This window comes from Ambystoma mexicanum, chromosome 2q (genome assembly GCF_040938575.1).
Source record: "Ambystoma mexicanum isolate Mex_15411 chromosome 2q, UKY_AmexF1_1, whole genome shotgun sequence".
Classification (NCBI taxonomy): domain Eukaryota; kingdom Metazoa; phylum Chordata; class Amphibia; order Caudata; family Ambystomatidae; genus Ambystoma; species Ambystoma mexicanum.
The window spans coordinates 1,208,963,325-1,208,977,774 of record NC_090924.1 but is presented as its reverse complement, the minus strand read 5'-3'; positions in this window follow the sequence as shown (position 1 = coordinate 1,208,977,774).

The following is a 14,450-nucleotide window of genomic DNA, read 5'->3' as shown; positions in this document are numbered from 1 at the left end:
GCCAGTGAATCCGATTGTATGGATCTCTCTGTAAAATGTCTAATTGTTCCAAAGGGTGACAGAAGGTTCTTTTCTACCAGCCTACATCTGGATTCTGATCTTAATTGGGCGCAGCTCTCAACAACATTACCTGTCCATCGGACCTCAAGCCCAGGCTATATTTAATGATGAACTAGCATTATCAAATTGGAACTCTAGCGGTTTTAACAGTTTCCCAAACAAGATTTTTTTTATTAATATGACATTATTTTCTTACAAGAGTCTTGTCGTTTAGAGACCCTGATGATTGATGAATACAATATAATTACCAAAAGTGCTTAAAAGAGAAGAGTGAGCAGGCCTTCTTGAGGCCTACTGCTAGTGCCTAACATCGACTTGGGAGCATTGTTAAAAAGTGTAAATTCAAACGAATCATTGCACGCCACTAGGCATAGTGATCCCGTACATACAGGGGGGCGCACTGATTCAGCAACAGGTTTGGGTATTTTACCCTATATACAGTTCACAAGCAACACACATTGATGGTGTTCATCACCATGCACGCGACGCCCCTTTTTTGAAAAAGACATTGCTAGGGTCGAAACACGTGTCAACCTAATGGGCACATTGATGATTAAATGCACTCTTAACAATCCACGTTGTGAGATGCCTTATTGAAATAAGCTGTCCAGTGGCCAGCCTAACTAACTGTGTTACGGGACCTAGTGCCAATCACAGTGCACCAGACTTAATTTGTGCTTAAATTCTTGTCAGGGAAATAGTGTCTGATGGGAGTAGTAGGTATAGAGACATCCTATTAATAAACCTACATTGCAATCTGAAGGCTGAGGGTGATAATTGGCCTCATTACAAGGTTGTCGGTAAAACCTGGCAGTAGGCGACGGTTTACTGGTAACCCCGTAACACTGTTACCACCACCTGACATCTCGGTGATACCGGGATTTCACAGGCAGCGGCGGTACGGTTATTTCCCATTCCATGGAGTGAGTCCCAGAGGACTACATGGGAATGGGAAACCTGAAGCACTGGCACCGCTGTTAACAGTGCAGGTGCTTCAGTGAAAAACATGCCGGTAGGGGCCTGATCACCCGGCAGGTCAGGTCTGCCGGGAGTTCAGTGCCCGTATTGGCATACTTATAGTTTGGTGGTCCGGAAAGGGTGCCGGTACTTTGCTACAGCATCTTTGTTTCCAGACAGCCAACCTTGTAGGAGTCCCAATGTCATAAGTGAAGAGATATACAGCATTCTCTTTGATGGAGTAGCAAAAGGTAGATCTCCCTACATTCTCTGTGCAGGGGATTTCAACTGTAAATGTCCAAGTTTGGATCATGCGCAGAAATATGCAACCTCAGCTTTACTTACATCCGAGTTAAGATCGAGGGGTACATGGTGGGCAGAATGTATGCAGAAGTGCATGTCTGATGCTGTATTTCCCATCCTACTCTCTCCACATTTCACTCCTCTACTTTTTGTTCATCTACCTGAAATTTAATTAATCTTACCTATCTTCCTTCTTTCCCCTACTCCACTTCTATTAATCTCGCTCTTTGGAATGCTTCTTCACTATGTAACAAATCCCAATCAGATCTTGATATTTTTCATAATCTAAATCTTCATTTTATGTGTATTACCGAATCTTGGCTGTCCCCTTCTAATACCTCGATTCCTGCTTTTCGTTCTACATCTGCTACTGCCTTTTTGCATACTCCCCATCCTGTGGCGCATGGAGGTGGCATGGGCATTCTCTATACTTCATCTTTTGTTACCTCTCCCTGACTCTCCCCACCTTTCCCCTCCTGATTTGAATATTCTTTAAACACCTTTGTAAATTGTATTCCTTTACTTTCTTACTGGTTCATCGCCTTCCCAGCTCGGCTGCTACTTTCATTTAGGATATTGATTTATTTATTGATTGAAAATGTATAAGGCTCCAATGCTGCAAAAGGTATTTTCAGGTGCCACAAGACAAAAGGGGAGGAGGGAGGACAAGGGAGAGAAGAAAAAATAACAGTCCTTCTAGGCCTTGTCATAATCAAGAGTGTTCTACGAGTCTCTCTGCCGGACATTAGTCCTGGTTACGAGAGCGTTAGACGGAGTCTTTAGCTCACTAACTTTCACAGAGGAGAAATATCCAAAGCATATCAGGCTTTGTTCTACCCTGGGGCAGTCCAGCACTGAAATGCTAGGCAATCATCCTGAGAACAAGAGTACCAACAGCAACCACAGACACGTGTTTCAGTCTGGTTGGACCTCATTAGTAGGGTAGAGATGTGCCTCTCTAAAATAGGTGAGCAAGGGGACAAAGTCTGGATTCCCCTAGTAACTTAGGGTGAAACCCAAAGTTACTTAAATTATGTCAAAAACAAGGGGGTCCTGGGAGTCCCTCTGCCAGACATTAGTCCTGGTTGCGAGAGCTTTACCCAAACCAGAGTCTTTAGCTCACTATCTTTCACAGAGGAGAAATATCCAAAACCTATCAGTCTTTGTCTTGGCCTGGGGCAGTCCAGCACCGTAATGCTAGGCAATTTTCCTCTGAACGAGAACACCAACAGCAGCCCCAGACAGGAGTTCGATCTGGTTGCACCTCATCAGTAGGATGAATCTGTGCCTCTCTAAGAATTGTGAGAAAGGGGTCCACATCTGGATTCTGCTAGCTACTTAGGGTGAGAACCAAAGTTACTTAAATTATGCTTAGAACAAGGGGGGTCCTGGGAGTCCCCCTGCCAGACATTGGTCCCGGTTACGAGAGAGTTTCTAGCTCACTATCTTTCACATAGGAGAAATATCCAAAACATATCAGTATTTATCCTGCCTCCGGGCAGTCCAGCACCAAAATGCTACGCAATTCTCAGAACACGAGTACCAACAGCAACCCCAGACACATGTTTTGGTCTGGTTGGACCTCATCAGTAGGGTGGAGGTGTGCCTCTCTAAGAATAGTGCGCAAGGGGCCCACGTCTGGATTCCCCTAGCAACATAGGATGAGACCCAAAGTTACTTAAATTATGCCAAAAATGAGGGGGTTCTGGGATTCCCTCTACCGAACATTAGTCCCGGTTGTGAGAGCCTTACCCAACCAGGAGTCTTTAGCTCACTATCTTTCACAGAGAAGAAATATACAAAACATATTAGTCTTTGTCCTGCACTGGGGCAGTTCAGCACTGAAATGCTAGACAATTTTCCTCTGAACAAGAGTACCAACAGCAACCCAGACACATGTTTCGGTCTCGTTGCACCTCGTGTGTAGTGTAAAGCTGTGCCTTTCTAAGAATAGTGAGCAAGGGGTCCACACCTGGATTCCCCTAGTAACATAGGGTGAGACCCAAAGTTACTTAAATTATGCCAAACGCAAGGGGAGTCCCGGCAGTCCCTCTGCCGGACATTAGTCCTGTTTGTGAGAGCCTTACCCAGATTCTGTGACATTCTGATCATGCAAGTATAGAAACAAAAGGGAAGGGGTCAAAGCGGGATGCCTTACTCTCCACTGTTCTCCCTTCTTCCACCCGCCACATACTCCTAGGCAATTTCAATCTTCATCTCTTGTCCACCCATTCCTTGCTTGCACTTCTTGCTATTCTTGATTCTCACCACCTCTCTGCTCTTCCCACTCCCCTTCCCATGCATCGGACACCAGTCTGGACCTTATATTCATGTCCTGTATGTTGTTGGGGCCATTCCTCTAACCTGCTCGCAGGGTCTCGGCTTCCTGGGGGTCCTTGTCGCGCTGGCCTCAGCTTATGCTGGTTCTGCAGGAGCTATTTAGAATTTTGCTGGAAAATTTGGAAGACTCTGGGTCTTGCAGGCTATCAAGAGTCAGTGACCTATATAGAACCGGAGTCCTAAGGCACAAGTGGTGAGAATCCCATCTGAGATCACTGAAGCGGCTCCATGTACTTCAATCTGCTCTTGACCAAGGAGAGTGGGCAGTGAGCTGTTTCATCCTTCACTTTCAGCAACTAATTAGTCAGAGACTCAGAAGTTCACGAACAGCATTTCACCAGAAGTGAAAGAACATCGAGAATAATGATTGCCACTTATTTAGGAGGTGCCTTTCAATACTGCATGTATATGCTTCATTAAAAAAGTCAGCGCTGTTTGGACTGTCCCCTCAGGTATTGGTTTATTGATTAAACTAAAGAACCAACACTTGGAATTCATGACTCTCGACATCCAGCGAAGACATACTGAACGTCTATAGTAAATGTGTATGACATTAGAATTTCCCCTAAAGAAGTTCTGAAATTTGTTTTTGACTTGAGCAAGAACGAAACATGTTGGGAATCTTTGTATTGCTAAGTTTAGCAAGTTGTTAGAACAAGACATTATTGGTCTATTTAGAGGACCTATATATTGTTACCCAGCAATAGTTCAAGTTTAGAGGTGCTAGACATTCACAATTTTCATCTAATTAAATGCTAGCAGGCATTGATATCATTTTAGAGGGTAAAGTGGACCCTATTTAGATGTTCGTTTGAGTAAACACAATCTCACATTTTGAGAATGTTGTATAAAACAAATGTTTTTTGAATATGTATGATATACATGAATTGTATGTCTTTTTTCACTTTTAATTAAGAATTGTATATTTGATTGGGTGATTATTAGCTAAAGGTTTGTGATATAATGTGTTGATCCCTGCTATATCATTCTTGTTATATGGTTGTGTAGTTATTGTGTGTAGAATGTGTCTGTGTATGTCCAGTGAGTCTTGAATAACAACTGGTGGTTCCATTTCCTGGGTAAAAAGAGTGGTGACAGTCAAGAGGAGTTGGGATCTATTTTGGTACATTATTTGGTCATTACAAGGGCATGATCCCAACCTCTTTTTCCCCAAAAAACCTAGGTCTTTTTCATGTTGGTTTGGCATTATATTCATCTCTTCAGTATTGTGCTCTCCTGTTTCTGCCCTGTTCATCTACTCTTCTAATCATCCTCTCTTTTTCTCTATTGTTCTTCCATCTGCTTCACTTCCCTTCGCTAGTTTGGAGGCTTCCACCTGACTCTGTTGCAATCTCTGTGCTTTTAATACCCCTCTATGTATCTCATCCTGCATTTCTGCTCTTCCCTCTGACTCCACATTCTCTACCCTCTCGGCAGATAATGCTGCAACTTCTATCTCTTCCTCCCTTTCCTCGTCACTTGATACCCTTTATCCTACTTCTTCTTTCTCTACCCTCTCACAAACCCCTCAACCATTGATTTCTTGCCATCGATTATCAATTCAGCAAGTTCTTCGTCATCTCGAGCGTTGCTGGTGCAAGTCCCATTCTGAGTCTGATTCTTTCGCTTTTTCAACATATCACTCTCTCTATGATGAGGCCCTTCTTACAGCTAAGCACATTTTTTTACTCTGACCTTCTGCGTGCCCAATCTGCTCACGTCCGGAATCTTTTCCAATCTTTTCCTGCCTGCTTACACCGCCTACCCCTGATCATTCCCTCCACTCTACTCCAAACTACTGCCGACTTGGCAACGTATTTTTCTACAAAAGTTGCTTCTCTTCGTGCAGCTATTGTTCCCGCTACCATCTCTCCTGCTCCTTCTCCTCCACCTCCCTAATTTCTTCTTTCTCCCCTATTACCAACTTAGAGACCTCTTCACTTCTGGCTCATTCCGATACCACTGGTTCAGCTCTGATCCCATTCCATCTTCTCTAATTCCCCAAATTCATCCTTCTCTTGTCTCATATCTTACCACTCTCCTCAACACCTCTCTCTTCAGATCAATATTTCCCTCCTCCTTCAAGCATGCTTCTATTCCCCCTATTCTTAAGAAGCCTTCTCTCAACTCTTCTCTCCCCTCTAACTTTTGACATATTTCTTTTCTTCTTCACCTCTCGCAACTCTTTGATAGGCTTGTCTATACTCAGGTTTCCACCTTTGTCAAAGACAACTCTATCCTTCCTTCTCTCCAATCTGGCTTCTGTCTCTCCCACTCAACTGAGACTGCCCTTCTCTCTATTTGTAATTCCCTGCTCTCTGCACATTACACTAAGCAGTCCTCTCCTCTCATACAGCTAGATCTGTTTGTGGCTTTCAATACTGTTGATCACACTCTCCTTTTTGCTTCGTTGGCTTCTTTTGGGTTTGCTTACTCTGTTCTTGCTTGTTTTAGTTCCTATCTTTCTAACTGTATGTATTTTGTCTCCTGGGCTGGCTCCTCTTCTCAAACATTTTCCCTTCTTCATGGGGACCCTAAAGGCTTGGTTCGTGGCCCCTTTCTTTTTTCCTGCTATACTTCTCCTCTTACTGCTATTATCTCGTTCTTTGGGATTTCCCACCACTTTTATGCTGATGGCATGCTAACTTTTCTCTCTTTTCCCACCTTTACTCCCACTATTCAAAATAATGTATCTTCCTTTCTACTTGCTATCAAATCTTGGATGTCAGACCACTTTCTTTTTCTAAACTCAAAAAAGAAAGTTATTTTCTTTCCGGCCACCACTATTACCCCCTTCCCCTCCACCCTCTGTCTCTTTCCCCCCGTATTCTTTACCTCTTTCCAGTACTGCTCGCAATCTTGGTCTTCACTTTGATATGGACTTATCCTTTTCTCTCCACATTTCTACTATCTCTCGGTCCTGTCGCTTCCATCTCTTTAATATTCGTAGAGCCTGCTTTTTCCTGACCTTTGGCACCACCAAACTCCTGATGTCATCTCTTATTTATTCTCACCTTTTTAACTGTTCTTTTGCCTTCTTTGGTCTTCCTCATTCCAATTTGGCCACTCTTAAATCCATTTTTAATGCTTCTATACGTCTTCTCTACCAGTTACTTCCTCGTGATTCCATTTCACAATCTCTGTCTTCGCTTGGTTGGCTGACTTTTTCCTCTTGGCTCAAATTCATTTTTTTTTTGTATGGTGTTGAAATCCCTCCATGGTATTGCTCCCACTTATCTCTCATCCTTAGTCTTCTTCTATGGAACCCACTTGTTCTCTTAATTTTCAATCCCAGTTCTGGCTATCAGTTGCTAGTCCCTCTTGTGCCCAATCCTGGTTCTGCTCATTCTTGCTCAATATTGACATTCTCTCCCCTTCCCCCTTCATTCTACAACTTCTTATCCTGCATTTTGCATTTCTTTAAAGACCTTTTCAGTCCTTCAGTCCTAACCTCCTACCTGTAATTGCTTGTTAGCCTAACTAATTTTACTTGTTGTATCTAAATCTTTACCTGGAAATCTTTTGTAATCTATCAATTTTCACTTTATTGTACTGTAACCTTTTTATTTTCAGTGCTTTGGGGTCAAGCGCTCAATAAACGGCTAATACAAAACATGAAATATGACATGTCCTAATGGGAATTTACAAGGGGATTGTCTGAGTAAACCCACCTGGGCCAGGCTGGTCTCATCCTCCACAATAGATTTAATATATTCTGTCTACCATTATGTTTGAAGCAGCTAAGTCTTTAAATGTGGAAGTGTCTCAAAGAGTGATCATGCTAAAATGGTCTTAAAAGTAACACACAGTTTGAAGAGGTGTGATTCTCCAATAACCATGCAGGATCCCCTTGTTAAAGACACCAAATGGTGCAACCAAATACAGGAGGCCATGGAAGCTAAACTTATTAGAATTAATAAAGGCATTGCCGAAGCCAGAGCTATGCTATCGCTTAGGTGCTTCAAGGACACTGCCACTCCCGTGAAATGCTGTTACAGAGGCCGACCTTACAGTGATAATTCAAAATCTCAAACATCTAACTGTAAGGGTGACGTATCCCCGGCACTTACAATAAAAGCTTGTGTCTCCTCGCTCATTCCCACCCTTTGCAAGTTTGTTAATGCATCCTTTAGGGACAGTTCTGTGCCTACATGCATAAAACACTCTTGGGTGACTCCACTATTAAAAAACCCAGACCTTTCCCCTGACGAACCACTGAATTACCGTCCTATCTCTAACTCACCATTCTTGCTTAAAATTATCGATAGAGTTGCCTATACTCAACTACTGACCCACCTGAGAAATGCTGACATTCTAAATAAAAGACAACCTGGTTTCCGGGAAAAGCACGGTACTGAGTCTGCCTTGTTGGATTTAAAGTCTAGGCTTCTTCGCCATATGGATCAAGGCAACCCCAGCGTGCTGATGTTACTGGACCTCTCTGCCGTCTTCGATCTGGTAGACCACTCAGTGCTGTTTCCAGGTTGAGGGAGGTGGCATGCTTTTCGGCTCCAGCGGCCGGATGGGTTGCCTCTTTTCTGAAAGATCGCCAATGGAGAGTGAGCATCCACCTGGCAGAAGCTAACCCCATGGATCTGATACAGGGAGTCCCACAGGGGGCCTGTCTTTCACCAATTTGTTTACAGTAATGACATAGAATTCACCAACTACGCTGATGACACCCAGTTTATCATTCCCATCACGGGTGTCTTCTCAGATGATGAAACTAAAATCAATTGGATGTATTCTCTCATCCACAGCTGGATGTGTGCCAATGGATTGGCCCTTAACTCCAACAAGGCAGAACTCATGCTGGTGGGCACTGATCCTAAAATCCGCAAACTGGAAGATTTATAGTCCCAGTTTGTGATTGATAATTGTGCCATAAAGGTCAAGAAAAAAAGTCAAGACATTAGGGATCTATCTCGATTGCAATCTGAACATGAAAGCACAGGTCAGTAGTTTGGTGCCCTCATCGTCATATTATATCGAACTGCTTTCTCACGCACGCCCCTTTCTCTCACAAACTAGTAGAGAAACGCTAGCTCAAGCACCGATTAGCTCTAAGAAAGACTACTGCGGTAGTCTCCTGAATGGCATCCCAAACTGTGAAATGGATAGACTGCAGGTAGTGCAGAATAGCGCTGTCAGGGTCATTATAAATTAGAAGAGATCAGACCATATCTCCTTGTCGAGAAGGGAGCTTCATTGGCTTCCTATCAAGGAACATATTCTTTTTCGCCCCTTGTCTATCTCCTTCAATTGTTTGAAAAACTCTGGTCCTATCTACCTCAATGAGGAACTCAGGCCAAAAATTAGCAATTATGGTCTCTGATCTAACGATCTCTCCCAGCTAACCGTCCCATCTTTCAGACTATCTCATACCAAGGTTGGAGCTTTCTATTCTGCAGCCCCCATTGCCTGGAATAACCTCCCTCTGAAATTGAGAATCGAAAACTCCAACAGAGTATTTAGAAAAGGACTAAAAACATATCTGTTCAACTGATACCATCTTGGTCTGAGCTATCTGTCCTCTGGCTGCTTTATTTGCTTCTGTATTCGTAGGTGTCAAACTGCCTCATCACAAGTTGGGCAGTAGCCCTTAAATGCGGCGGTAATGCTATTAGTGCTACATTTAAGCACTGGCCTGATCACGAGTTGGGTGCTAAATGCAATGTTTTACCTCCAGCTTTTTCTGTGCCTATTACCGCAATGCAGCCCCTTTGAAATCAATGCCTGGACGAGTTCTGTATTGCACTTTGCGAGTCTAGTCTCATCATTCCATGAACCCCATAGCATTTCTAACCTTTCCTTCATCTTAATGATAGTGCTAGGATACCATTTCAATCTATTGCCGGAACTGCTGTCTTCAAGGTTGGTACAAAGGTGTATTTTATTTTATTTTATGTATGATTTATATAGCGCAAATCCACTAACCCAAGGGCGTAAGGGCGCTGACAAATACAGAAGCAAATAAAGCAGCCAGAGGACAGATAGCTCAGACCAAGATGGTATCAGTTGAACAGATATGTTTTTAGTCCTTTTCTAAATACTCTGTTGGAGTTTTCGATTCCTATAAATACCCCAGTAAATTCTTAAATTGTCAGAATCCTCTGTGCAGCCTGTCTTTTGGAAAATCTGTGTTTTTGCAATTCGTTCCAAATCATTTCAGTCCGTTCTATAAGTCCTTAGTACTATTTGGAATAAATTAATTAATTCCCATATAAAGAGGCACACGGCGTGAATGGGTTAACATTTCAATTTAACCTTCTTGCTGGCAGTGTCCTTCTATAATATTCTAGCCACTAAAAAAATAGTCTCAGAAGAACCGGTCCTTTTCCTCTTAAAACCGATTTTGCCTGTGTAACTACTTTCATTATAAAATCTGATGTACTTTTCCCACAAAGAATCCCATACTGTCCCCATCAAGAGTCACCCTTTCACTTTAGTATTGTACCTGTTACATGCCTTTGTACCTCAGCATTAAAACCAATTTCCGATTAAGTTTGTTTAGCTCATTTCTGAAGTTGTCTATTTAAACCCGTAAAAACTCAGACATTGCAATTTTGAAATGTGCGATTCTTGCTGCACTGTTTTTCCTTCCCAAAGTTGATTTTCTAAACTATGTGCCCATTGTTTAGTGCCTTGCCTTGAAGTGTGTAAGTTTTCCTGATTCTTTAGTACAGCCGCACACATTCTTGTCTTATCCGTTGAACTGCACATGTAAAATAACCATTAAGTAATTCCGAGTGCCAAGAGAGCTCAATCTGATTTTGGCCTCCCATTCAGGGGTGGTAGGTCCAATTTTCGTTCCGATTTTCGCCTAGTATACCTGACTCCTTGCTACACCTCTTCACCCACACAAAGTTTGATAAACAGGGGTTTGAGGGAGTGTTGCGGGGGGAATGCCTAACTGTGGTGCCATCTAAAAATACTACCCAAAAAGTAATCTTGCTTTCATTCATTTGTGCATTGCGTATCTGATGTTAGAAGCTTAAACTAAGTGTATCCTATCATTTTCCTGTGTAATTATTACCACAGTGGTGAGTGTTGCCCTATATTGAATGTGTTTGATTTTTATTTAAAATTAAAATAAATAAATATTTCATTATTACACACCGGCCCAGTTCATGGTCCATTGCGACACTGGGTATACGTTAAGGGGGGTGTGAGACGGGCTGGCTGCCTTCTCAAAAATGTAATCTGAATGTAATAAACTTAAAAGCGTTTTTGCTGTGCATCGCATCCCTGGCCAGTAGAAAGAGTCCTGGTCTGGAGTGTGCTGCACCTTTAAAATCCTTAACAAGTGACACATGTCATCTCGTTCTGAAGCACAGAGATACCCATGCAGTGTATTCAGTACAGGCTCATGGCCCACATATAACGTTCCATGGACCATTTCTGCACTGCACTTCAAGGACAGCTTACCATTACTCTGTGTGGTCGTACTTGTGCAAGTGCATTCACTGTGGAAACGTACCACTGCTCTGGGAACAACATCCAGTTTCTGTAATCTGGCACAGGACATCAATCATTATGCAGTGCAATGCTAGCATAGTGTCTGGAAACCTTGCCCTGTATCAGGCACTGCCATTAGCTTTCATATGTCCTTATATTCTCCTTAGCTGTCAGGTATTGCCAACAAACACCCAGGTATTTTCAGCCTAGAACCAGCTTGTCTGAACACATTCCCTGAAAACTCACGTGGTCTCTCAAATATAGCTGCACTACTTCTATGTATCTCTACCATGTATATAGATTCACTGTTTCACCCACACCCAAATGCATTGTGAATGGAATATGTTTACAATGGCTTTAGAGAACATCGGGAAATGCAAAGTAGCATAGGCAAGCCATTGACACTTGTGTGGATGAAATATGCATACCGTTTCTCCTGTAAATTGTGACTTATGTGCAAATTGGCAATAAGGTGAATTCTGTATCATCTCAAGCCTGTTCAAATGTAAACCCTTGTTACAAAGCTGGGTCAGCTCACACGCAGCCCAACCTACAAGGAATTGGAGGCCTGATCACACCACTCTCACGGTGCAACCGGGCCCCAGTAAGTTATCTTTTCATGTTAGGCATCGCATTTTGTAAACAACTTTGGATTCACTGAAGCCGTTTAAAGATGTACTCTATTTAACCTATTTAACCTAGCTTCTCACGCATTACATCGCCATGTGCTGAATGCGTATGTATTCTAATGGCGATCGTATAACATATGTTTAAAGAGATGCTATGTGTTTCTTCTTTCTTATGGAACATTTTGTGCAGCCTTTGTTTTGAGTCCGATTCCGCTCATTAAGGAATTCCATCTGGTAAGCATGGAATCATTTACATGTATAAATTAACAGCATAAGAATATGACATGATGTGTTACTTTTAATAGGGCAGCTATTTTTGCTCACATTTGTGGACCTTTTTTTTGGATTACTTTCTATTGGAACGCTGATAACTCAATCAAGGGCTTTTCCCCCCTTGTGTTTTTTTCACCCAGGACATCAAAGATGACATCACAAATGTTGTTCACTGACAGTCAGTATATGAACATTGAAAAGGTGCTACGTATATAGACATTAACATACTTCTATGCTTCTAAAGTACTTTCCTTAGGGTTTGCTCTCAACCTATGGTGCACATATATGGGGCAATACGCAGGCCTCAGATACACAATTCATCTGTAAACATGATGATGAACGTTAATGTTAATGACATTTTCTAGTGATGTTGTTTTTTTCTTCCTTACTTTGTTTTCCCAGTATGTGCCTCTCATTTTTATACATTACCAGTTTTCATATGTATTGTTTGTACTAATACAGGTATGTAGTAAGCCTTCAATTATTAAGCATTTATTCCATGTTGAACATTACTCAAAACTCTGATACGGTAGCATTCATTATTTTACTAGCCAAAATTAACAGATTAAAAATATTTCACTATTATGATGCATGCTGCAGCCATTGCTTATGTATATGTATGATTAAGTTAATGTATTAACAACACTCCAATATGTTATTGTATTTAGATGAGTACATTAAGTACTTCATGATATGTCTTCTGATCACCCCCAACATCTTGTTACCAACATTGTAAACACAACTCCTTGTAAGAACTTTTCATCAAAATTAATTTCATAGGTGATGTCATCAATGACGTTTGTGATGTCATATTTGATGTTATGGGTGTTAGTTTAGTAGCGCACTGTGGTTGCTTCGCTTGCCATAATTGATGAATTTCTGGGGTTTTTCAGTTTTACTTCTAACCATAACATCCCTTTAACAAAGTGTTTTCACTGAATTTCATCAGTTTGTATTAGTGCAATTTACCCGTAATGTCCCTTTAACAAAGTGTTTTCACTTAATTTAATGGGTTTTTACCAGTGTACCCTACTTTGCTGCAACTTCCTAATATCATACTTTTTCCCCCAATATATATGCATTTTCAGCTGATCTAGAAAGTTTCACCTCAAAACTGAGCCATTCCCCAACTCTTAGCAACATTTTTAACACTTCTATTAACTTTATGCAACTGTTTGCAAATGTCTGACGTCACCACGGACTTTGCGGACAGTTTCATGTGACCGTGCGCAGTGTGATGATGTGTTTGCGAATGGGTCCACGTTTTGGAAACAGGTCTGTGCTTCGTGAACAGTTTGAAATTCTATTTTGAGCTTATCTAGGAAGTTCAAGTTAAACATTTGCCCTGGCATCGTTCCTAGACCGATTCTTACTGATTTTCCATCTGCAATCCAGGACAGAGGACATGCTTGAAAGAATATTAGCACAACTGCTATTTAACTTCAAAAATAGCATCAGCCAAGTCCATCCCTCCTTCCAAGGAGCCACCAGCTGGAGGGTCTGGACAACGGAAAACGCACAATGATGCAGAAAGAATCTAGAGGACCAGGAAAATGAGATAGAGGAAATGCCTCTGTCCAGCACCCATAGAGTATCATGGGTGTGGTGGTCCTTTAGCACTGTTGGGTGAGTAACCGAAGGCTAAGACTACCAAGGTGAAATGCACTGAATGCAACATTGTACTCAGTCATGGTCAACACACATACGAGATCAACTCCATGAGCAGCCACACACAATACAAACACTGGGATTCTCTGAGAAAGGCTGCTCCTGTATGAGGAAATAGTAGACTGTCTTCCTCTACCTTATTTTCCTCATCCAATACTGCCACCACACAAGCAACTCCTGTGGGGTAGAAGATCGCACCAGCTACCTAGCAAGCTATAAAAGAGGCTGTTGATCCATATATTTCTAAGAAAAAACTATTCTGTACATACTGCAGCACACCACTCTGCAGGTGGGAGCATTTTCAAAGTGTGTTCAAGGCTGCAAACAAGGAGCATGAGAAACACTACCCCTTACCTTTGATTTAAGGCAAACACAACATCTTACCCTGTCCACCTGCCCCTCCGTTTCTGCCATTGGTACCCCTTCCCTCATTTCCAATCCCCACCTTACTTCCTGGCCTCTCCTGCAGAAGAGAAATAAAAATACAAAATCAAAAAACTCCAAAAAAGGTACATTTTGGAGCCACCTCTCACAGTTAAAAAATAGAACAAACACAATCTTGTAGATTCCATCTACTTTAAATGTTTCAATAAAGTAGTTAGATTCAAGAAGATGCTCCAACATTTCCATTACCATTTTGTAATATGCTAATGGGAATATTAGATAATTGTATAGTAGAGAAAAAGATAAAACGACACAAACAATTTTCCATCACAAATACTTTTCTCTAGCATACAATAAGGACCGTAGTCATGCACCTTC